The 23,283-nt window shown below is 36.3% G+C and overlaps 1 protein-coding gene and 1 pseudogene across 9 annotated transcripts in view; one reads left to right on the forward strand and one right to left on the reverse strand.

Annotated features, from left to right (window-relative positions):
• Window positions 1-23,283, reverse strand: part of SLC10A7 (solute carrier family 10 member 7) — a 283,656-nt gene that overhangs the window by 206,492 nt on the left and 53,881 nt on the right. The gene's annotated exons all lie outside the window — the stretch shown is intronic.
• Window positions 6,754-7,168, forward strand: LOC112826116 (protein transport protein Sec61 subunit gamma pseudogene; annotated as a pseudogene).

A 23,283-nucleotide genomic window follows, 5' to 3' on the forward strand; every position in this document is an offset into this window, starting at 1 on the left:
AATATAATTATTAATAATTATTGATTGCAATTGATTATTATTATTTTATTAATAATTATTAAATATATTTTTGCAACTAAAAGTGACCAGAAAACCATGAGATCTGCCAGGGACGCTGTCAAAGGAGAGAGGAGAAGATGGCATTCCATGTGATCATCTTCAAATTCACGCCACTCCATAAAGAGATTAAAATAACAACACAACATTTTAAATGTAAAGCTGAGCTAAAAGAAAACAAGAAAAGCCAGGTACTAGACACAGAGAAGCTCAGCAAAGCCAGGGTGGGAAAGCGGTGGGGACAGTGCCGCACGCTCCCGGACAACAGACTCGGGCCCTGTGCCCCGGAAGCAGCAAGCCCAGCTTCGGCCCGCAGAGGGGCCACCTGGGGCTGAGCCACCTGTGGCAAGCAGAGCAGAACCCTGGAAGGGCTGCCCCCCAACATAAGGGCACCTAGAAAACCCGACTAACAAAATCAAGAAAGTAACATAAGGCCGACTGCATCAAGGGTGGGCACAGGACTGAACTGACACTATGGATGTGATTCGAGAATCCCAAACTAATGACTAAATCAAGAAAACAAAAGACAAAATGAATCAAAGACCAAAAGAACCCATGAGGCCCTAAAAGAGGCAAATGCAAAACTTCTCTTTGGAGTCGCCTCAACAATCCGGAACACAGTGGATTCCCGGATAAAACAGCCCCTACTGAACAGAAGTTTACAATAAAAAATTACAAATGTGAAGAAGCTGTATATGACGATAGCACCATTATAAAGCAGTTAGGAAAGGAGGAGAAATTGAGTATTTCATAATATAGTAAGAAAGAAAATTCTAGAGGGGCACCTGATTAAGCATCTGACTCTTGATTTCAGCTCAGGTCATGATCTCAGGCTCCTGAGATGGCGCCCCACCTTAGGGAGTCTACAATGGGGAGTCTGCTTGAGATTCTCTCTCTCCCTCTCCCTGTGCCCCTCCTCCCCACCCCCCTCTCTCTCTTTAAAAATAAATAAATAAATCTTAAAAGAAAATACTAGTTGAATTAAACATCTAGAGTGGGAAGGCAAAACTTGAAAACTTCTAGAAAAAAAAATGAGACTAGCTTTATGCCCTCCAAAAAGGAAACAATTTTTTGGAAAGGGAAAAGCTAGGGTTGCCATGCAACAAAGTTCTGGCCAATGAGATACAAATTGATACACCCTTGGTGGTGGGGGTTAGGGAGGTTAGTTTTTGGCACTGCCCTTCTTCCTTCCTCCTGCCTAGAGCAGTGAAAGCTCTCTGGCATCCAGAAGAGAAAGGCCAATAGCGGTACAGAGACAGCCACTCTAATATCATTGAGCCACAGAACAAATGCCAGCAACCCCCACCTCCAGGCATCTTGGTATATGAGAAAATAAGTCTCTGCTTGTTTAAGTTACTTTTAGTCTGATTTTCTATTACTTGAAGTCTGATACAATCACGTTCCTAAATAAGGCAGAAAATAATAAAGGGCTAATCAGGCAGGTTAGATAAATAAAAAATGCTTCCTCTAAGATATGTTTGAATAGGCATATTAAGTTTGACTTAGCATAATCTCTTGTTCCAATTGCATACAGGATAACACATTATTGACAAAATTAAAAAAGGGGGAAAAAAACTGACTATTAGTGATGAATCAAAGCTGCATTGTCTTACCCTGGAAAAGTTCCTCAACTTGTGAATTTATATCACTTCAGCCTCTGATTCACAAGGAGAATACAATATTTTTAATATTTTAGTTTTTATTTAAATTTTTACTTAAATTTAAATTTTTATTTAATATTTATTTCCTTTCCAAGCACAGGTTCAGTTTGAAAAAACATAAAGACATCAAAGATCGAATTCCAGTCCTTGGTCTTCTATTAAATACAGAAACACAAAATATTTTCTTTTTACATGTATATGGTATTTTGCAAAGTGCTATAGAAATGTCAAAAAAAAAGAATTAAGGAAAGTTTATTCCATTTGCTTTAAAGGACGATTATAATTGCCTTTCTGAGAAGCACCTTAGTTGCTAGGGCATTTTAATACTAACTACTTAATTACCACAATTTTCACTGTATAAATCTAGTAACAAGTAAAATTTGAGTTATATATTTCTATATTAAATATTTAAATATTATAGAAGCATACCACAGAAAAGTAAATATATGGGACATCAGTTAAAATGTGAGTTTATACGCCATGCTCAACATGAAAGGGGCACTCTTCATTTTATTCCACTATTTATGTTACTGCACTTTTTAAGCAGCAGTGACTAAAAAGTAGAATATTATTTTACAATCATCGCTGAATATTTTTTATCAACAAATAAATCCAAACGAAGACTAAAGAACTACCACCAGGCATTCCCCAATTTAAAGAAAGACAAAACAGACACCTTTTAACACTTTTAGAACATGAACCGTTAAAATTCACCATCTTAACGGCCACTTTAATTCTTTGTTTTAAAAACATTACAGGAATGAACAGAAGTTCATATAGATGCAAGTTGCCAGCCAATACATCCAGCTGCTTTTCTCAGAATCAGCTTCATTTCTTGCCTGCTTCTACAGGTTCATTTCTTGCTACCAGTGGAAAAAATTATTTAATATACTTAATCTTGAGGTGAATGGGGGGTGGCTATTCTTGTTTGTAACTATTCATCTCAATTCAGGCCAGGAAAAAATATATTCAAGTTACCGTTTCTGGGTGCTAAATTGAATCAGGTGTCCTCTCCTCTTAAGAAAATTAAGTTGCTTTTGTGCAAGAGTGTTTTAATGAGAACAGAGCCCGCCGACAGTGATAAATGGGAATGACACCAGAGAGAGCATGTAAGCAGGACAATATGTGCGTGTTACAGTCTTACAGCCTATTTTTCACTGACTATTCTGAATGACTTCGCTGTTTCTTAAGGGGCCTATTAATCTCAAATTTAGTTATTACACAACGTTTATTTGAACATATATTCTGCGGATGATGACAGTTAATAAAGGAAATCTTTCACAAGCTGTATTTTTACATATTGTTCCAACTACAGCTCCCAGTCATTTGACGGTATTGATGGAAGAACCTACATTGTGCTGAGGCTTTGAAAAAAAGGCACATATATTCAGATTCCTTTCTAAGCACATGGGGACTCTTAAATAACCGTTAAAATGCATACAAAAAAAAATCCTTCTTCAAAATGGTAAAAGGGAAAGGACACCTTAACTGTCCAACAAAAATTGTTTAATATGAAAACTGACCCTTCTAAGACAAAACAGGCACCTTTTAACACTTTTAAAGCTTTGCTGTGTAATATGCAATAGTTCTCACAGAGCAACACACCATTTTCATCACATGCGTGGCACAGAGGAGGGAAGACAAAATCAATTTTCTTGAGGTGCAAAAAGAATCAAGTAACAGAGTTACTTTGATTTTCTTCTTGGTATGCTCCTTTGATAAAATACCACAAACTTAAAATAGTGGTGATCCTGCATTTCTTATTTCTGGTAGCACACTTAAAGGCTAATGAGGAGGGGTGGCTCAGTCGTTAAGCATCTGCCTTCGGCTCAGGTCATGATCTCAGGGTCCTGGGATCGAGCCCCACATCGGGCTCCCTGCTCAGCGGGAAGCCTGCTTCTCCCTCTGCCACTCCCACTCCCCCTGCTTGTGTTCCCTCTCTAACTATGTCTCTCTCTGTCAAATAAATAAATAAAATCTTAAAAAAAAAAAAAAGGCTAACACTTTAACACTTCCCAAAAAACGTATTTATTAGCTCAAGTACCTTTACCAATTGAGACTGATTCTTGCTCCAAGAGAAATTTGTTACTTTAAGTATAACTGCTTCATACTAACAAAATCTAATGATGTTAGCAGGAAATATTTTTATCAATTCAAGATTTTTAGACCTGCCTCATAATTGAGATGAATATAGACTTTGAATTGAACACTTGCAATTTCATCCTCCTGAAATCTCAGTCTTCAGAGGTGTTCAATTTCAATAAAATCAGAATTTTCAACTGGTAAGGGCCCTTAGATACTATGACAATCCCTTTATAAGTGAAGAAATAAAACTCTAGAGAGATAAAAGGATCTTCCCAAGGTCATATTGGCTAGTGGCAAAGCCTATTATAGAACTCATCCCCAGACATTCCCTGTACCCTCTCTATTATACCCACACTATCTATTTTACATATTATTTTTAACAGATATTTATAAATATATAATATAAAAGGGCATAAACCAAAACACGAATAGTGGTTATACTGGGGTAATAGGGTTATGGATTTTTTTTCTTTGTGATTTTCCTTGGTTGTCAATGGTTTTGCACTGATTATAAGTTTATCAGAAAAAAGCATACAATAAATGCTGTATTAAGTACAACAAATCTTTTAGAGGCTCTCTTTAATCTTTAGACAAACCTTAAAGCTGTTTCCCTACTAGGGGCTCAATGTCTGACTAAAATTGAAAGAAATTGAGGATAATACCAAGAAAAATCTACCTAGACTTACTTGTTATATTAATACTGAATACTCAGGAACAAACTGTGGTTGTAATTCAGATTATCAACTATTAAATTGAAAATACATATTTATTTATTAATAGCTTATTAAGCACTTATAAATTTCTATGAAGCTGAATAAAACCTATTTAAAATATTCCGTACTACTTGACATTATATCTTTTTTAAAATGCCAATTTCTCAATATCCCTGAAGTTTAATTGTTCCTATCTTTTGGGTTTCCTAAGTCCTGCCGAGAAGGAATAAAACAAATGCTCCTTTAACTATTCATTTATTCAACACAAATTTATTAATGTATTACGCTAAGCCTGAGAGTACAAAAATAAGTACTAGAGTATCTGCTCACAGTATTAGGCAAGATATCATAATGGCTGTAACACAATAAGATCAATGGGATCAGAGTTATGGCAGCACAGAAATTAACTACTAAAATTTCCCTTAAAGTGGGCTTTTTCAATACCTCCTAGTGATGGACAACAAGCACTTTTCTGATCAATTAATGGAAGCTCTATTTAATGCCAACCCATGAACTAAGCTCTCAGCACACCAACAGAGAAATTGGCCAAGAATTCCCTTAACACTTTGTTTAGAAGGGCATCCACAAAACATTAGTGACAACCTATGTCAAACCATCTAGCGTTTCTTACAAATTTTAGACTCTAGCTACCGATCTCTGTTATTTCTGCTATTTTCCATCCATTAGGTCTGGGAATCACAAAGCTTCTTAAGAGGGCAATGGATCAATCCCTCAGCAATAACTCTCTCATCAGCTTTTCATTAGCAATAAAACAGCTTTCCTACCATCTTCTGGGAAATAACTTACCATAGATTCACAGAACTGAAATGGACTTTTGCAGATCATCTAATCAAGGCACTTTTCCTCAAAGAGGACTACACTGAAATCACTAACAAAAGGAACCTATCTGTCCTATTCTTCATATCTTTTGGATCAGAGATTGTATAATCTCTTTCAAAATTCTAGATTTCAAATCTATATTTTTCACTATTAATCTACATTTCTCACTACCAAGTCCTTTCTTTTTCTGAAATAACTTTTCATTTGAGATCATCTTTTTATGTTAGGTCTCCAGAGAAGATAAAAAAGAGCTGTGTTATTGCTGTTACAAGTAGTATGCTGGTAAATATTTAATAACTGGCTCTTAGGATGAGGGGAGGAACACCAGTTTGTAATATTTGCTGATTTTTGAGCTGTAAATACTCCCACCATGGCCAATTTCAAGCTGCAAACATGATATCACTGAACACCAAGATAGGAAGGGATGGCATAATTCCTACAAGTATAAGAAATGAGAAGCGCACCTAGGTGGCTCAGTAGGTTAAGCATCTGACTCTTGATCTAGTTCAGGTCATGAGTTCAAGCCCCACTTTGGGTTCCAGGCTGGGTGTGGGGCGTACTTAAAAAAAGAAAATTTAAAAAAAAATTAAAAAGATGAGAAAAAAAGGCAAATTAAATACAAAATAAGTACAGGAAGGAAATTAAGTAAAGATATGAGCAAAAATGAATGAAGTCAAAACCATAAAAGCCAACAGAGATCAATGAAATCAAAAGCTGGTTCTTTGGGGAAAAAAATCAATAAAACTGATAAAGCCTTAGAACAAGAATTGAAAACCTATTCTGTAAAGGGTTACTGTTCCACTTCAACCCAACTGGTCTAACACCAACTGAATATCCTGCAATACAATTCTGAGGCTAACCCCTGGAGTTAGCCCAGACCCCACAAATTCAAAGCTCAGTCCTCCACAAGACTGCCCTCACTTCAGAGGGCACTTCAGGATACCCAGGCCACCAGCACTTCTGACCAACTGGCTATAAATTTAGGGGTTCCCATGACCCTGTCTGGTTCAATAATTCAGTAGAACAGCTCACTGACCTCACTGAAAGTGCTAGTTAAGATGACACTTTGATTATAAGTGATACACAGAGGGAGGTCTGAGAACTTCCATGCCCCGTCCCCACGGGGTCAGAGTGCATAATTCTCCCAGCACATCAATATCTTCACCAACCAGGAAGCATCAGTGAGCTTCTGTGTCCATAGTTTTTAATTGGGGTTTCATTGTAGAGACATAATTGATTAAATCATTGACCATGTGATTGAACTCAATCTCCAGCCCCCTCTCCTTCTGAAGGTGGCATGGCTCAAGTTCCAACCTTCTAGCCTGGTCTTTTCGGTGACCAGCCCATATCCTAAAATTACCTAGGAGCCCATCAAGAGTTGGCGAATTAGAGTTCGTATTTGTGCTACGTGTCGCTGGCGTCTGAGCCGTTGGCTGGCAGGCATCATGGATCAGGTAATGCAGTTTGTTGAGCCAAGTTGGCAGTTTGTGAAGGACTCAATTCGGCTGGTTAAAAGATGCACTAAACCTGATAGAAAAGAATTCCAGAAGATTGCCATGGCGACAGCAATAGGATTTGCTATAATGGGATTCACTGGCTTTTTTGTGAAATTGATCCATATCCCTATGAATAACATCATTGTTGGCGGCTGAATACCTTTTTAGAAGAGTTTTTCATCTTGGGGATTGGTGAATAAGTGAGGATTTGAGAAGCTCATGGAGTAAAAATTTGCCTATGTTTTGTGTTTTTCTTTCATTTTTTTTTGTCTTCCAAGGTGTTTTGTATTTGTAAATTAAAACAATTCAAAATAAACTTATCTTTTTTCCATCATAAAAAAAAAGAGTTGGCGAATTAGCATAATTAAAATAACAAAAACACTAATCACTCAGGAAATTCCAAGGGTTTTTGAAGCTCTGTGCCAAGAACCTGGGACAAAGATTAGATAGATACTTTTATTATACTACAGCAATGTAATAAATATTTCAGCCTTTGTAGCCCACATGGTCACAAATTCTTAACACTACTGTTAATAGCACAAAAGCAGCCATGGATAATGTATAAATGAATGAGTGTGGTTGTGTTCCAGTAAAATTTTATTATGGATACTAAAATTTTATTTTCATTTAATTTTCATGTATCATGAAATTTTATTCTTTTTTTTCTACCTGTTAAAAAAATGTACAAAGGTACCTGGGTGGCTCACTCAGTCAGGTGTCGACTCTTGATTTTTGGCTCAGGTCATGATCTCAGGGTCCTGAGATTGGGCTTGGCACTGGTTGTGGAGTCTGCTTAAGATTCTCTCTCTCCCTCTGCCCCTCCTTGCTTGTGCACTCTCTCTCTCAAAAAAAAAAATGTACAAACCATTCTTAATTCACTTACTGTACCAGAACATACAGCAAGGCTGATTTAGCCTGCAAGCCATAGATTGCCCATTTCTGTTCTAGGAGAAAAAGAGAATATAGAAATGACCAATATCAGGAAAGAGGTGACATCTTGAGATCCTTCAGATATTTAAAGGATAGGAATATTGTGAACATATTACTTAATTTCAACACTTAATATAAAGCTGCACTGACAACAGTGTGGTACTGGCTGAAGGACAGATGTACTGATCGACAGAATAGAAAGTCCAGAAACAGATCTATATAGATATGATAAACTGATTAACAAGGGTGCACAGTAATTTAATGCAGAGAGAATAATCTTTTCAGCAAGTGATAACTGACATCTCTAAGCAACAAACAAAACAGAACTTTAATCCTTACCTCATAAAACGTAAGTTGGAATGGATCATGGAGCTACATGTAAGAGCTAAATCTATAAAACTATTAGAAGAGAACATAAAGAAAATCTTCATGACTTTGAGGATAGCATTTCTCAGATAGGATACAAAAATCATAACTTTAAAATTAAAAAATGATAAATTGGACTTCATCACAATTTAAAACTTCTTTCCTTCAAAGATATTGTTAAGAAAATGAAAAAGCAAGCCACAAATTGAGAGAATATATTTACAAAACATGCATCTGATAAAGAACTTGCATGTAGAATATATTTTTTAAAAATTCTTACAACTAAATAAGACAATCCAACAAAAAAGCGGACTAAAGATTTGAACAGACACTTCACAAAAGATGGCAAATCAACACATGAAAAGATGCTCAACATCATTAGTTATTAGAGAAATGTAAATTAAAATCATAGTAAGACACCACCATATACCTACTAGAAGTGCTAAAACTTTTTAAAAAAACTAACAGTTCAGTGCTGGTGAGGATGTGGACCAAATAGAACTCTCATATATTGCTGGATGGATCCAAAATGATACAGCCACTGGGGAAAAAAGTTTTGCAATTTCTTTTAAAAGTTACACCTACACTTACATATGATCCAGCCAGCCCACTCCCAAGCCCACTTGGTTATCCACCCAAGAGACAGATACTGGTATGTTCATACAATGACTTGTACTCAAATGTTCAGAACACTTTTATTTGTAATAGCCCCAAACTGGAAACTACCCAAATGTGCATCAAATGGTGAACGGATAAACACATTATGATACATCCATGCAATGGAATACTACTCAGCAATAAAAAGTAATGAACTATTGGTATATGCAACAACATGGGTGCCTCTTAAAAGCATTACACTAAATAAATGCAGCCACATACAAAAAACTACACACTATATGATTCCATTAATACAATATTCTCAAAAAGACAAAACTGTACAGATAGAATTCAGATCACTGGCTATCAGGCACTGCAAGTAGGAAAAGGAAAAAGAGGCACAAAAGAATTTTTTAGCATTATACCAATGTTCTACATGACTTTATATATATTCCAAAATGAATCATACTATATACTTTAAAACAGTGAATTTTACTGTCTGTGAATTATATACCCATAAACCTGACTTTTTAAATATATAAAAATTTTTAGGGCGCCTGGGTGGCTCAGTTGGTTAAGCGACTGCCTTCGGCTCAGGTCATGATCCTGGAGTCCTGGGATCGAGTCCCACATCGGGCTCCCTGCTCAGTGGGGAGTCTGCTTCTCCCTCTGACCCTCTTCCCTCTCGTGCTCTCTATCTCTCATTCTCTCTCTCTCTCAAATAAATAAATAAAATATTAAAAAAAAATTTTTTAAAGTAAACAAAAAAGTAGAAAAATATAACTATGACATTATGGTTTAACTTTTTCATATTTACTTGGTTTTGAGGTTTATAGAAAATTTCAATAAATAAATATTAATGTTTTACTTAAAATTAATTAATTAAAACCACTGAGGTACTGTTACTACTTATTACCTATGAAAGCTAAAGCTTCAGAGCTCTGCTTGTAATTTGTAAAACTGTCTTTTAAGTCATTATTTTCAACAATAACATAATGGTGACACTTAAGACTCTACGGGTTGAGCTGACATTTAAAAAAGACACTCTCATTTTATACTTAAAGATGATAAAGATTTCATGTTAAATAAAATGTCTTAATTTAAAATCATCACAGAGACATCTGTGAAATACTAGAAAAGCAGTGATAATAAAGTCAGGAGACTTGGTTTCAAAACAACCTGGTCACATACTCAGCTACGAAAACTCTTTTAAAAACTTCAGTGTCTTCGTTTTATTAAGTGGGAATAACAATAACCACTTCACAAAATTTTTGTGAGGTTTAAATGGGATGGCAGATAGGGCGCCTGGGTGGCTCAGTCGTTAAGTGTCTGCCTTCGGCTCAGGTCACGATCCCAGGGTCCTGGGATCGAGCCCCATATCGGGCTCCCTGCTCCACGGGAAGCCTGCTTCTCCCTCTCCCACTCCCCCTGCTTGTGTTCCCTCTCTCGCTGTGTCTCTCTGTCAGATAAATAAATAAAATCTTTAAAAAAAATAAAAATAAAAAAATAAATGGGATGGCAGATATAAAACCCCTGGGTCTCCTAGAACTTACCATTTCTTTTATTAACATATAATGTACTATTTGTTTCAGGGGTACAGGTCTGTGATTCATCAGTCTCACACAGTACACAGCACTCACCATAGCAAATACCCTCGCCAATGTCCATCACTCTGCCACCCCATCCCTCCCACCTCCCCCCCCCACTCCAGCGACCCTCAGTCTGTTCTCCGAGATTAAGAGTCTCTTATGGTTTGTCTCCCTCTCTGGTTTCATCTTGTTTCATTTTATCCTCTCTTTCCCTATGATCCTCTGCCTTGTTTCTCAAATTCCATATATCAGTGAGATCATATAATTGTCTTTCTCTGACTTATTTCGCTTAGCATAATACCCTCTAGTTCCATCCACATCGTTGCAAATGTAAGTTTTCATTTTTGATGGCTGCATAATATTCCATTTATGTACATGTGCGTGTGTGTGTGTATACACCACATCTTTTTTTTTTTAAGATTTTATTTATTTATTTGAGAGAGAGAAAATGAGAGATAGAGAGCACGAGAGGGAAGAGGGCCAGAGCGAGAAGCAGACTCCCCGCTGAGCAGGGAGCCTGATGCGGGACTCGATCCTGGAACTCCAGGATCATAACCTGAGCCGAAGGCAGACACCACATCTTCTTTATCCATTCATCTGTCGATGGACATCTGGGCTCTTTCCATAGTTTGGCTATTGTGGACATTGCTGCTATAAACATCAGGGTGCACATACCTCTTCGGATCACTACATTTGTATCTTTGGGGTAAATACCCAGTAGTGCAATTGCTGGCTGGGTTGTAGGGTAGTTCTATTTTCAACTTTTTGAGAAACTTCCATAGTGTTTCCCGGAGTGGCTGCACCAGCTGCATTCCCACCAATAGTGTGAGAGGGAACTTACCATTTCTAAACAGATTCCCAAGAAGGCATTTTCCCTTCCCACACTCACACCCTGACTACTTCACAATAATATCTATCTCTGTACTTCAGCTTTGGTTGGTTTACTCTCACTGATTGCACAGTATTTAACACCTGACAATACACCACAAATAAAACACAAATAGGTTGCTAAATATAATTGTGAGTCCTATAGAAGATGCAGGATTTCATTTTTTTTGAAGATTTTATTTGACAGAGAAAGAGAGAGCACAAGCAGGGGGAGCGGCAGGCAGAGGGAGAGGGAGAAGCAGGCTCCCTGCTAAGCTGAGCAGGGAGCCTGATGCAAAACTCGATCCCAGGACCTTGGGATCAGGACGTGAGCTGAAGGCAGATGCTTAACCGACTGAGCCACCCAGGCGTCCCGAAGATGCAGGATTGCATGAAGTCAATGAAATTAGCTCAAAGTTAATGACAAGTAAGAAAAAAATAAATGACAGGACCACGGCTTAAAAAGAGAGTAACTGGACTATTTTTTGAAATGAGAGCATCTGTGAAAATTTATGAAACCACAACTTTTTGCAAGTTTGTATCTTTATAATTGTGTTGCAAAATAAACAGAAGGAAAAGATGTGACATCGTGTCATCTTAACAATTTTCTTGGGAAAATTACATTGATTCCCACCTTCCAAAACAACACTTGATTCTTTCTTCCTTCCCTCCAAGAATCAGTACATAGTTATAATATAACCCAAATTTTGTTAAATGAAAAAAGTTTAAATAAAGATAAGTTTATTTTCATAATTTAGTTTCATTTTTTCAAAACCAAGCTAAACATTTTTCAGTAATTACTAATAAATATCAATTCTTCTTTCAAAGCTAATTGACTTTAAGTGAGCTTTCTCTTGTATCATTTACCACTGAAAAACGTGGATCTTCTCTTTTATTATTCTAGTTATTCAAATTTTTATGGGGGACAGAATAGAGCAATTCTTTTTTCCTACAAAGGCATAGTTGAAGTTAAAAAAAAAACAAGTTTCAAGGTATTAGATTCTTCAGAATGCAATTTAAGTTTTCTATACATAATAGAGTAATACAGGTAGAAATTTTAGAGAACATCTTCCCAATTTCCTAATTTTACATACAAGGGGTGGACAGAAGCCCAATGTAGGAAGTGACGTGCTCAAGATCACACAGTTTCTGGCCATGGCAAGAAAGAATTACAAGAACTTGCAAATGCTCCTCCTTCTCTAGGACGTTAATCTTTGATTCCAATATATTATATAGATAAGATATATGTGAATATCAAAAATACACGGGATGGAAATTGTATAGACACACTAAAATGTAAAACACCAGTCAGCAAGCAGTGAAGCACTAAATCGACTTCAAATTTTTATTACGGTTATCCTTCTGTTAGTGATTGAAGGTATATTAGCTTAGTGGGCCATGCAATAGCTGTAGCCCCACAACTAATGGACTGCCAAGAGATGATTTAATAAAGAGGCCCAGCTGAACAATGGCGTATAAGTAACTCTGACAACCTGAGGCTTTCTTCTGGTCAAACGTTTTATATCTGTAAGTGACTTTCTCTAAAAAAATTACCTGAGAAGATACTCTCAGAAGGTTTCACTGTAATAACAGCAGCCCAAACATTCTTATATAAGTTCAGATTCTCCAAGATCTTAAGACGTGATTTAAAAAAAAAAGTTTAAAGGTCTTGTCCCCAGATTCTTCCACAGGCACCATTTATAACATGGTTAGGGGTCTAGTTAAACACCACTTCCAGCAACTACAATGTGTCTTTCTTTTGGTTGAAGTAAAATAAAGAGATAGAACAACGTTTTAAATGTTGCCATCAATATTGTACTCTAAAATATGAGCAAAGAAATCAGGCAGCAAGGGGGAGGATGAAATAAAAAAATTATTAAATACACATTTCTATAAAATATTATGTGGACTCCCCATCTTTACAACATGGACTGACATGCCCTGAGAAAACAGAAGTCGTGTAGGGAGAAAACTATCAAATGAGCAAAGATTTTTAAAAAATACTAATTCATATGATTGATGAGAGTTCAGGGAAAACATGCCTCTGCATCCTACATAACCTTGCTGGCAGTGTTGCAGGGAGCAGCAAAACCTTACAAATGTCCATACACAGCCCTTGACCCAGCGATTCCATTAAAAAAAAATTATCTAAGAAAATAATACAGATCCAAGAAAAGATTTAGCTAAAAGGATCTTCACATAGCATTATTTTTTAATAGCCAAAATTATCTAGGACTGAAATAAAACATTGCAAATCCACACATGAGAAGAATAAAACAGTCTTTAGAAACACTGTTGTGGAACACTATGGCGACATGATCACGATGTATTGCTAATGGGCAAATAGGATTACAAAACAGTACGCATTATATGATCTCATTTTATTAGACATATGTGCAAACAAAAATGTCTGGAAGATACACATAAAAATATCAGTATGATTATGTGACCAGTGGGATTATGGTATTTCTTCATTTGGTTTACTTACATTTTCTAGATTACTAGGAATACATACTGCTTTTATAATAAAAAAAATTAAGATACTAAAAAAAATTTAAATGATACAAGAACATAATGTTTCCTAGTCATTCTGTAATACTGTATGTTACTAGGAGATGCCACACACAATGTGCTTTAGGACAGTGAATGGGTAAGCCTTTTCCTTGATAAGCCATTGGTCAAAAATTATGTTTATGTGATAATGTGAAGCTAAGCCAAAAGAAAAAGGTCACTTCATTGAGAATAAGAGTAATTTGGATTCGTGTTGTGCGGTCTGGGTGCAGAACCGTGCAGGTCGCGTCTTGCGGTCTGGATTCGTTCTTGCTGTGTGAGACTCAATTGTGCGAAATATGAATTGGCAAGTAAGGCCAACATTCAGACCTAGAGCAAGACGAGATGATGAAAAATCTTTGCAGCCAGTTGGGCCTGTGGTTGCCCAGCTGCATCGTGCTGAGCAACCTCAAGGGGAGGAGCCACCGACTGAGCGTCCGGATATTATACCTGATGAAGAGAAAAAAGGAGGAGAATCTGTGGTTCAAGGGCCTGCCCCGGAACCTGATCAAAAGGAACTGGCTGGTGAAAAGACTGGGCGTGAGCGTGGAGATCATCCTGATGTCAAAGGGAGGGGACTTGTAAATCTAGAGCCCCTTAAGATGCCAGAGGCAGGTGAACGGAAACCACAGGTTTAAACGAAGACAAGTTGAAGCCACGTGGGCAGTTCTTGTGTTGAAAAGTGGCTAAAATTCTCTCAGTAAAGTTTTGTTCTTGTGTTGAAAAGTGGCTAAAATTCTCTCAATAAACTTTTGTTCTTGTGTTGAAAAGTAGCTAAAATTCTCTCAATAAACTTTTGCAGTTTTGTCCAAAAAAAAAAAAAAAAGAGAATAAGAGTAATTTTATGTTATTAGAAAAAGCATCCATGACAGCCATTATCAAGATAGTCATTTTAGGGAAATTAAATTACAAATAAACGAAGACATTTATGTGGAATGATTTTAGGTTGCAAGCAAAAATGGATAAAGATTTACATACTTACAGCTGCAATGTCTTAGGTAAAAACAGAGCTTTTGTTTCCTTTAAAAAAGCGTTTGCTATACTCATTTAAAAAAAAAAATGTATTCCCTTAACAACTCCTTACCATAGCACAGATTAAGTCTGAAGAACTCTCTTCTAGATATAAAGCCAGATTCACGATTCTTTTCTTTAGGATGCTCACTTCTTGGGAAACAAAGACAGAGCTTTAGATCTGAATTTTCACTTCAAACATTTCTTACTAAGAGAACATTTTAAAAGACTTTGAAATTTGTTTCTCAAAAAATTATGCTTATAGAGTCCAATAAAATATTAGGTAGTCAGTATGTGTAACTAATGCACACTGTTTTGTGTATCACATTCATGGTATGACTCATTCAAAGCAGGTTTATGAAGTAATCTTTCTTCTTCTAGACACATGTAAAAATAAAGAAATTACTTAAAAATAGAAATAATATCCTTGCATTTAAAACTGTGTTTAGATCATCTTAAAAGGGATTCTTGATTTAAAATGTGCACAGAGGACATTAGGAGAAGGAAGGGAAAAATGAAGGGGGGGAAGTCAGAGGGGGAGACAAATCATGAAAGACTATGGACTCGGGGAAACAGAGGGTTCTAGAGGGGAGGGAGGTGGGGGGATGGGTTAGCCCGGTGATGGATATTAAGGAGGGCACATATTGCATGGAGCACTGGGTGTTACACACAAACAATGAATCATGGAACACTACATCAAAAACTAATGATGTACTGTATGGTGACTAACATAACATAATTAAAAAAAAAATGTGTTCCTAGAAAAATTTTAAAATAAAATGAAGCACTAGGGCACCTGGGTGGCTCAGTTGGTTGAGCATCTGACTCTTGATTTTAGCTCAGGTCATGATCTCAGGGTCCTGAGATCCAGCCCTGAGTGGGCCTCCCTGCTCAGCTGGGAATCTGCTTGTTCCTCTCCCTCTGCCCCTCCCCCTGCTCTTGAGCATGCGCGCATGCACTCTCTCTCTCAAATAAATACAATCTTTAAAAATAATAATAATATAAAATGAAGCACAATGTTATTCCAGTAGACTTTTTTTTTTTTTTTAGACTATAAATCTCAAGTTTGGTATTCTTTATAAATCAGGAAAAAATAAGGCATTTGGTTTTCTTCTAACGCTACTCTTTATTTCCATTAATACAGTGAAGTTATCATAGAAAGGCATTACTTAAATCTGAATTGTCTATGCACAAAGTGCTTATTACATAATTATACATAAAACACCCCTTGGCCAGCACATTGTAAGGAAGATTGATGCACAAAAAACAGCTGGATTGAAAGACCTCTGTTGCTACTTCCTTCCCATTTTCTGCAGTTCTTAAAGATTTCTGTTCAACTGAAGTCTTTATCAGACACCAAGTGAGTTAATGTCTACTGGAAAACTCTAAGAATATAAATGAGAAGGATACTCAAACCAGCCCTCCTTCTTTAACCACAATTAGCTTAAATTCTAGATCCCAATTGTGGGCATAGTTTCAAGATTTTTCTAATCTGTCCTTTAACCTGCTTCCTCCTCTTCTCTATATTTCCCTCATTTTTCTAATCTTAAAGTTGAAAGAGGTTTACATTTTTTAGAAAAAATATGGATGCTTTTTAAAAATGTATTCCCTTAACTACTCCTTACATCTACTTTCTAATCCCCAACTCACTTAATTAAATTCAGCGTGAATTTAAATTGCAATTAACATCTTTTGAGGGATTACATGTTCTAATCACAATTATGCAGTGAATATTTGAAACACATACGTTTTGTTATATTATCTGAAATGCAAATTGGAGTCCAAAAAGATGTTTAATAAAAATGTATAGTACTGAAGACTTTATTATGGAACCTAAGGGACTAGAAATGAGATTAAAAAGAGTAAAAGCAGTGATACAAGTACAAAAACAAATTGCTTCACCTCCAAAACCCTTGGAAATGGCCCCACTTGGCTCCCATTTAACCTAGCTTCATCACAGTTTAAAAACTGCCTTCCAAGAAGTGCTATTAACCAAACTGAATTTCATTTTTTCCCCAAGATTAGTAGCTCACAGGGTCTTAAATGTGAGGTGATACATAAAATTCTACAAGCACAAGAGATAAAAACTGTTTTTCTGACCCAGGAATTAATAATAAAATGATTTAACTTCTTTTACTTTACTTTTCCTTCAAAATAGCACTTCACAAGCAGAAGGAAAAAAAGTGACATTTATTAAGCATCCTCTATACCAGACAATAGGTGTTATTTCACTTAACTCTTAAAATAATCCCATGAGGTAAGTGTTACTCCATTTTACAGATGTGAAAAATAAGCCTCATAGAAGGTAAGTGGTTGAGAGAAATAAGTGAAATGAATCAGTGGTAAAATCAGGACTCTTAAAACCCATGCTCTTGTAAAAGGACTGTCATATAAATGTGAACCTCAGGAGGAAAGCCTAGGACAAAGCACCTGTCTTCAATTGTCCATTTAACTATAATCCTCTCAAACAGGCTGCTGGGATTTCAGTGGCCCGAGAAGACAACTTCATCTCTGGTGTAAGCCTGAATAGAATGCTTCAAGAAGTTTCACTCTTGGGGCTCTCAGAGCTCTTTCTGTAAATCCATGGGTTTGCTGAAAGCCAGGCTGACTTCACTGTCTTTTCACTCAGTGTCTGGTAGTCAGGACAGGCTTTACCACGAAGTAAAGATCTGGTTTATTAATAAGTTATGCCCTGTTTCCTTCCGGTAACTTTCCTCTTTTTTTTTTTTTAAATTGAAGCATAATTGACATATAACATTATATTAGTTTCAGGTGTACAACATATTAATTCAATATCTGTATACATGGCAAAATAACCACCACATTGAGTCTAATTGCCAACTGTCACCATACAAAGTCACAAAAATGTTTTTTCTTGTGATGAGAACTTTTAAGATCTACTCTCCTAAAAACTTCCAAACAGGCAATATAGTTATTATTGATTATAGTCACCATGCTGTCCGTTACATCCCCATGACTTATTTTCAGTTGACCCTTGAACAACATGGGTTTGAACTGCATGGGTCCACTTACAGGTGGATTTTTTCAATGAGTAATTTTCTGGAGATTTGCAACAATTTAAAAAACTCACAGATGAACTGCATAGCCTAGAAATAATGAAAAAATTAAGAAAAAGTTGGGTATTGTGAGAATACAGTACATAATATGTGTAACATACAGAATATGTGTAAATCAACTATTTGTGTTATTGGTAAGGCTTCCATTCAACAGTAGGCTATTAGTAAAGTTTCTAGGGAGGCAAAAGTTATACACAGATCTTTGACTGCACAGGCATCAGTGCCACTAACACCCACATTGTATAAGGGTCAACTGTATTTTATAACTGCAAGTAACCTTACTATTTGATCTCCAGGGTCCACCTGTACACTAACCAGACTGTTGGCTCCACGAGTAGGTTTATTTTTAAGGAAACTAATGCAAATTTCTGTTCTGCCTTTCATGCCCGTAAACTGTCAGCTTCCTGATAACTATTCACTATTCATACCACTTTCACTATCAAACTTTACTAGTAAAAGAAGAACTAGTTATGCTGGCTCTTACTTTTTCCTTTGAGATTGTCATTATGAGACAAGTTACTAAGCTGCCTACCCATTCAGCCTTGAAAAACAGGGTGAAATAAAAAGGGTTTTCTCTTATTTATCCATGATCCATCATCCTATATCTATGTGACATGATTATGCCTAATGAGACACAACCCCCCTACACAAGAACAGATTTGGACACAACCCAAAGATTGTGGGGAGGCAGTTGGGAAAGAAAGGCTAGGTTTCAGTATGTATGTAGTTTACCACCTAAAACAGCCATAAGATATGTAGGCACTGGAGGGCGCTACATTTAGCTTATATAGGTCTGAATCCAGTTCCACAGAAAGGACCTTGAACAACTTTAACCATATTAAGCCTCTGTTTCCTTGTCTCAAAAATGGGTGTAAAATTAGTATCTACTTGTAAGCATTTGTGAAAATTAAATGAGACTACAGAAACCATTAGCATAGTAAGTACTTAATAAGTATTAGTTATTTTAACTGTATCATCAATATTATCAAATTACTAAGTGGTGAGAACCACTAATCAATGACTTGCCAAATTAGGGACCCAGAAATAGACATAAAATTTCTGGGAAATTTGGAAAAATAGAGACAAATAATCATTTTAAGGTAGGAAGAAGAGCAAGGATGGATATGGGGATGTAAGACAAGCCTTTTAAAAAATGCAGTATTTTTTACAATATAACTCACTGTGATTTTAGAATCATAACCTGTTATGTAGAATTCTTTGTTGACATTTAGAAATTTGTAAGACCCAAGAAAAAAAGTCAACAAAAATATTTTACCATCTTTGGGGGAAAAATCTGAAAGAGGCTGAAAGAAGTCTTGTGGGGGGAAACATTTATAGAGGAGTGGGTCCTAACAATTCTAATTAGGATTGGGGTTTGGAATAAAAGAATCATTCAGGGTGTTTCTAAAGCTTCCTGAAAAGCAAAGGGTGAATAGAGAACACAACTAGAGGGACAACATAGTCACCAGAGAGGCTAATGGCTTCTAGCAGGACAGAAACCAACAACCCCTCTGGGCTTGTTTCTTTTATTCTTTCCTATAAAGCACACCTCAACACAGTCATCATTTCTCCAAAGCTGGCCTTTCAGAATAACAATGTGGGGAAGGTATAAAGAGGTGTGATGGGTTGGTGGAGGTAGGAAGGTGGTCAGGAGAAGCAGAAGTTACCATTGGTGTCAGAGAGGTTGGAAAGGTAAACTCAGCAGCTTCACAAACCTGCCAAAGGGCACATGGATAATGCTTCCTTGAGAGCAGTACTAAGTAAAGGTAAGACAAAACAAGGTACACTGGGATCCATAGACTAAAATCTGAGTAGTATTATACTATTATACATTATTATGTGGATTATTCAGTCAATGAGCATTTGATGAACTTGTTTAGGGAACTGCGTTGGTTTTTTTTTCTTTTCCTTTTCTTTTCTTTCTTTCTTTTTTTTTTTGTTGGAAATAAAATAAGACTTTTGTCCTTAATACCATTCAACCTATTAGGGACTATTGGATGTGTCAAATCCACAGGTACTTTAAAGAAAACCAGGCATTGGACAAACATTTATTTAAGCTGAACAGACTACACAGATTTTCTTCAAAGTAGACTTCATTTAAAACAGAGTTTATTATTTACTCTGTGCTGGACTTCTTTTAATGTACAATGACTGTATTGGGGGGAAGATGTAGAACTGTATTCTGACAACAGGCAGTGAAGCAGCCTGCACTGTTGGTTGACAAAAAAGGAAATTAAAAAAAATAAATAAAGGCACACTCCTTTGACTATTCCTTACCTATCTCATGGTCTTATTGCTTCCTCTAATACCTTTTCTTCAGTCTTAACAATTTAACTGTTGCTCAAATTTAATGCACTATTTAAAATCCCATTATTAAGGAATGTACTTGACTGAGCTCCTCTTGAAATATTTCTAGGTATATGTCAGATTCTGAAATTTTATATAGTGAACACATTATATATAGCCAGATACAAATTAATATGTATATATTCATGTATTCACATGTATATTCACACATATATATATATATAAATATACACACATATCTACATATGCCCCAAACACACCATATATGTAACCAACTAAATGGGTAATATGAAGACATGTTATAAAAGAACTTTGCTATAACTACAAAGAATTGCTTAGACAGAACTGGTTCTTTCTCCTTATATTCTGTATATGTACGGTTAAATGCACAATTGCTTTTCGGAAAGGAGTCTCTTTTCTAATATAGCACAAAGTATCTACCTCAAACTTTAACACAAAGTTTTCAACAGAGTATTAAAATGATTAGTGGATCAGCGCACCTAGATGGCTCAGTCAGTTAAGCATCTGTGTTTGGCTCAGGTCATGATCCCAGGGTCCTGGGATCAAGCCCCACATCGGGCTCCCTGCTCAGCGGGGAGCCTGATTCTCCCTCGGCCTGCTGCTCTGCCTACTTGTGCTCTCTCTGTCAAATAAATAAATAAATTTTAAAAAAATAATAATAAAATAAATAAATAAAATTAGTGGACCATTTTTAAATCACGTGGATTCTTTTCACCAGATATATGGTAACCATCCTATTAGCCTATGGATCCTATACTACACCCAACTTTCTATATTTGCTGACCTTGAGAATCTTCCTGAAGTTCCTCCTTTTAAATCTGCAAAGCATCACTAAATGAAGGTTTGTGTGTTGGATAAGAAATGTGCATTGACACTAATTAACATTGACCATCATTTCTCAATTTCTCAATGTGCCAGGCAGTGTGCACACATCATCTTCACATACATCTTCTAAGTAAAAAAAACACAAGAGATGGTATTTAAAATACTTCCCAACTATATACTGCCATTTTTAACTAAACAAACAAACGTGTTAGACACAGTTACACATACAGGAATATTTGTAAACTTTTCCAAATTTAGGCATCCACTAAAAGTATTTCCAGAAGTATCTAGAATATTGGCCAAATAGATTTTCTTTTCCATTCAATTTTCTTTTAGCATTTGAAATATGGCTTATTATAAAACTAATTGTTTAATAACGTACGCTAACATTAACCCTTTAAGTTAAATAATGTCTATCTGAATATTTTTGTCTCAAATTCAGGTTGAAGCTAAAGCCATTCCCATTTGTTGAGGCTTGGTTAAAAAAAAATATGGAGGAAAAGGCAGAAAACCTTCATACCATTTAAAGTATACAGCCATACATATTAAAATAATGGTCTAATAGTCGAAAATTGTAATTGTTATAATAGCAATTAAGTATCCTTATTATGGCGAGCATTTATGACTACTCATTCTGTCTGTCAGACAAAATGATTTCTATCAATATCTTCTCATTTAAAATTCATATTACACTCATTTTACAGCTGACATAGGTGAGAGGTAAAGTAATTTATCCAAAATTAGATAACTATTAGTTAGTAGAGCCGGAATTTGTACAGATCTGTGGATATGAAAGACCACACTCTTTTCACTATGATATGGTGGCAACATTAAAAACCTCAGCTGAAAACAAAATGCTACTGCAATCTGAACCACCACTCATTCCAAACTCATAAACCCAAGAAAATACCCTCTACCCCACCCAACCATTTCCTCACCTCCACCCCTGCCCACTCCCAAAACAGGTTTATGCAATTTTCCAAAGCCTCATCCAAAATAAGGAAAGTAAAAGCAACATCAACACAAAATATAAATCCTTCAGTGCCTTAAAAAAAAAAAAAAAAAAAAACCACTTTCCTATAAAATACAGTGGGATAAGTGTAGGATGAGTATTAAAGAGTAATGAAGGTGCAAAAAAATGAACTACTGTCAGCACTCCACCTGGGTACCAATGTGTTAGAGCATCTCAGTTGAAAACCAATCAACCTAAGTGCCTGTTTTGGAAAACATTGCCATGTACTATATGGCAGTGTTGGGAAGGAAAGCAAGCCCGGAAATTAATTAAGAAATGAGTGGTTTTACAGAACGCTATGAGAGAAAAGAACTTTCCAATAAACTTTCTCTCTATAGAGTGAAATCTTCCTACAGATTTCCTTCCCTCATTTACATATCTGTACAGGCCTATTCTTTTTTTTTTTTTTCTTCCTCCAAGCCCCTTTGCCCTTTCAATCATGAAGCATATTACTCCACTGTCAGTGCAAAGCAGTTCCTAACAACAGGGAACCCAGCTGGGATAGGAAGAGGGCAGCAGGCTCATGCATTAACATAATAATCCAACTGTGTTCCCATAGGCCCTTAGGGCAGACAGCATATTAGGTAGGCCTCCTGTGCAGACCCTGGTGGAAGCTGCCTGATCACCTGCCTATCAACCTGTGGCAGCTACAGGCTCAATAGCACCAGCTCCTGCCAAGCAGTGGTGCCCAATTACCTTACTACAAAAGACAGAAATCCATTTTTCTATGTCTGTTTAATGTACTCAATGCATTTCCTTATTTACGATTTGAATCTACGTTTTTGCATCGTTTCCAGGGGATTGACTTACTGCCTTTTAACTTTTGAAAGTCTAGTTGTCTAAAGGCCGTATCGCTGCAGTAGGCAGGAAATGAGACTGAAAACCAAATTTCAAATACCAAAGCTCAGGTTGGTAAAGCTAACTGCTTGGTCATAAGTTGTCTAAAGCGTTTTTTCCATCGATACAAAGGACCAGAGGTGTTGGGAAGATCTGAACGGCTGTCATCCCTATTTCCTTAAGGGGACAAAGGTGGGGGAAAATCCTACACCAATGTCTTCTTGAAATGCAGATTTTTTAAATTTCTAATCCAAGCATATTCTAAGGTTCCCACAAAGCATAAGCTTTTGTGTACACTGATCCCCTCATGAGGAAAGTATGTGGATCACTACAAATGGCTGAAAGAATAGAGAATCACAAAAGATACAGCAAAATTATTTTTTAATATTAAGTTATCATTGAAAACTTAAAAAAAAAAGCTGGTCCATTTGTATGCTAAAAC

Source organism: Callorhinus ursinus, unplaced genomic scaffold (genome assembly GCF_003265705.2).
Source record: "Callorhinus ursinus isolate GAN/ISIS: 27379988/994484 unplaced genomic scaffold, GSC_fseal_2.0 scaffold4, whole genome shotgun sequence".
NCBI classification, from domain to species: domain Eukaryota; kingdom Metazoa; phylum Chordata; class Mammalia; order Carnivora; family Otariidae; genus Callorhinus; species Callorhinus ursinus.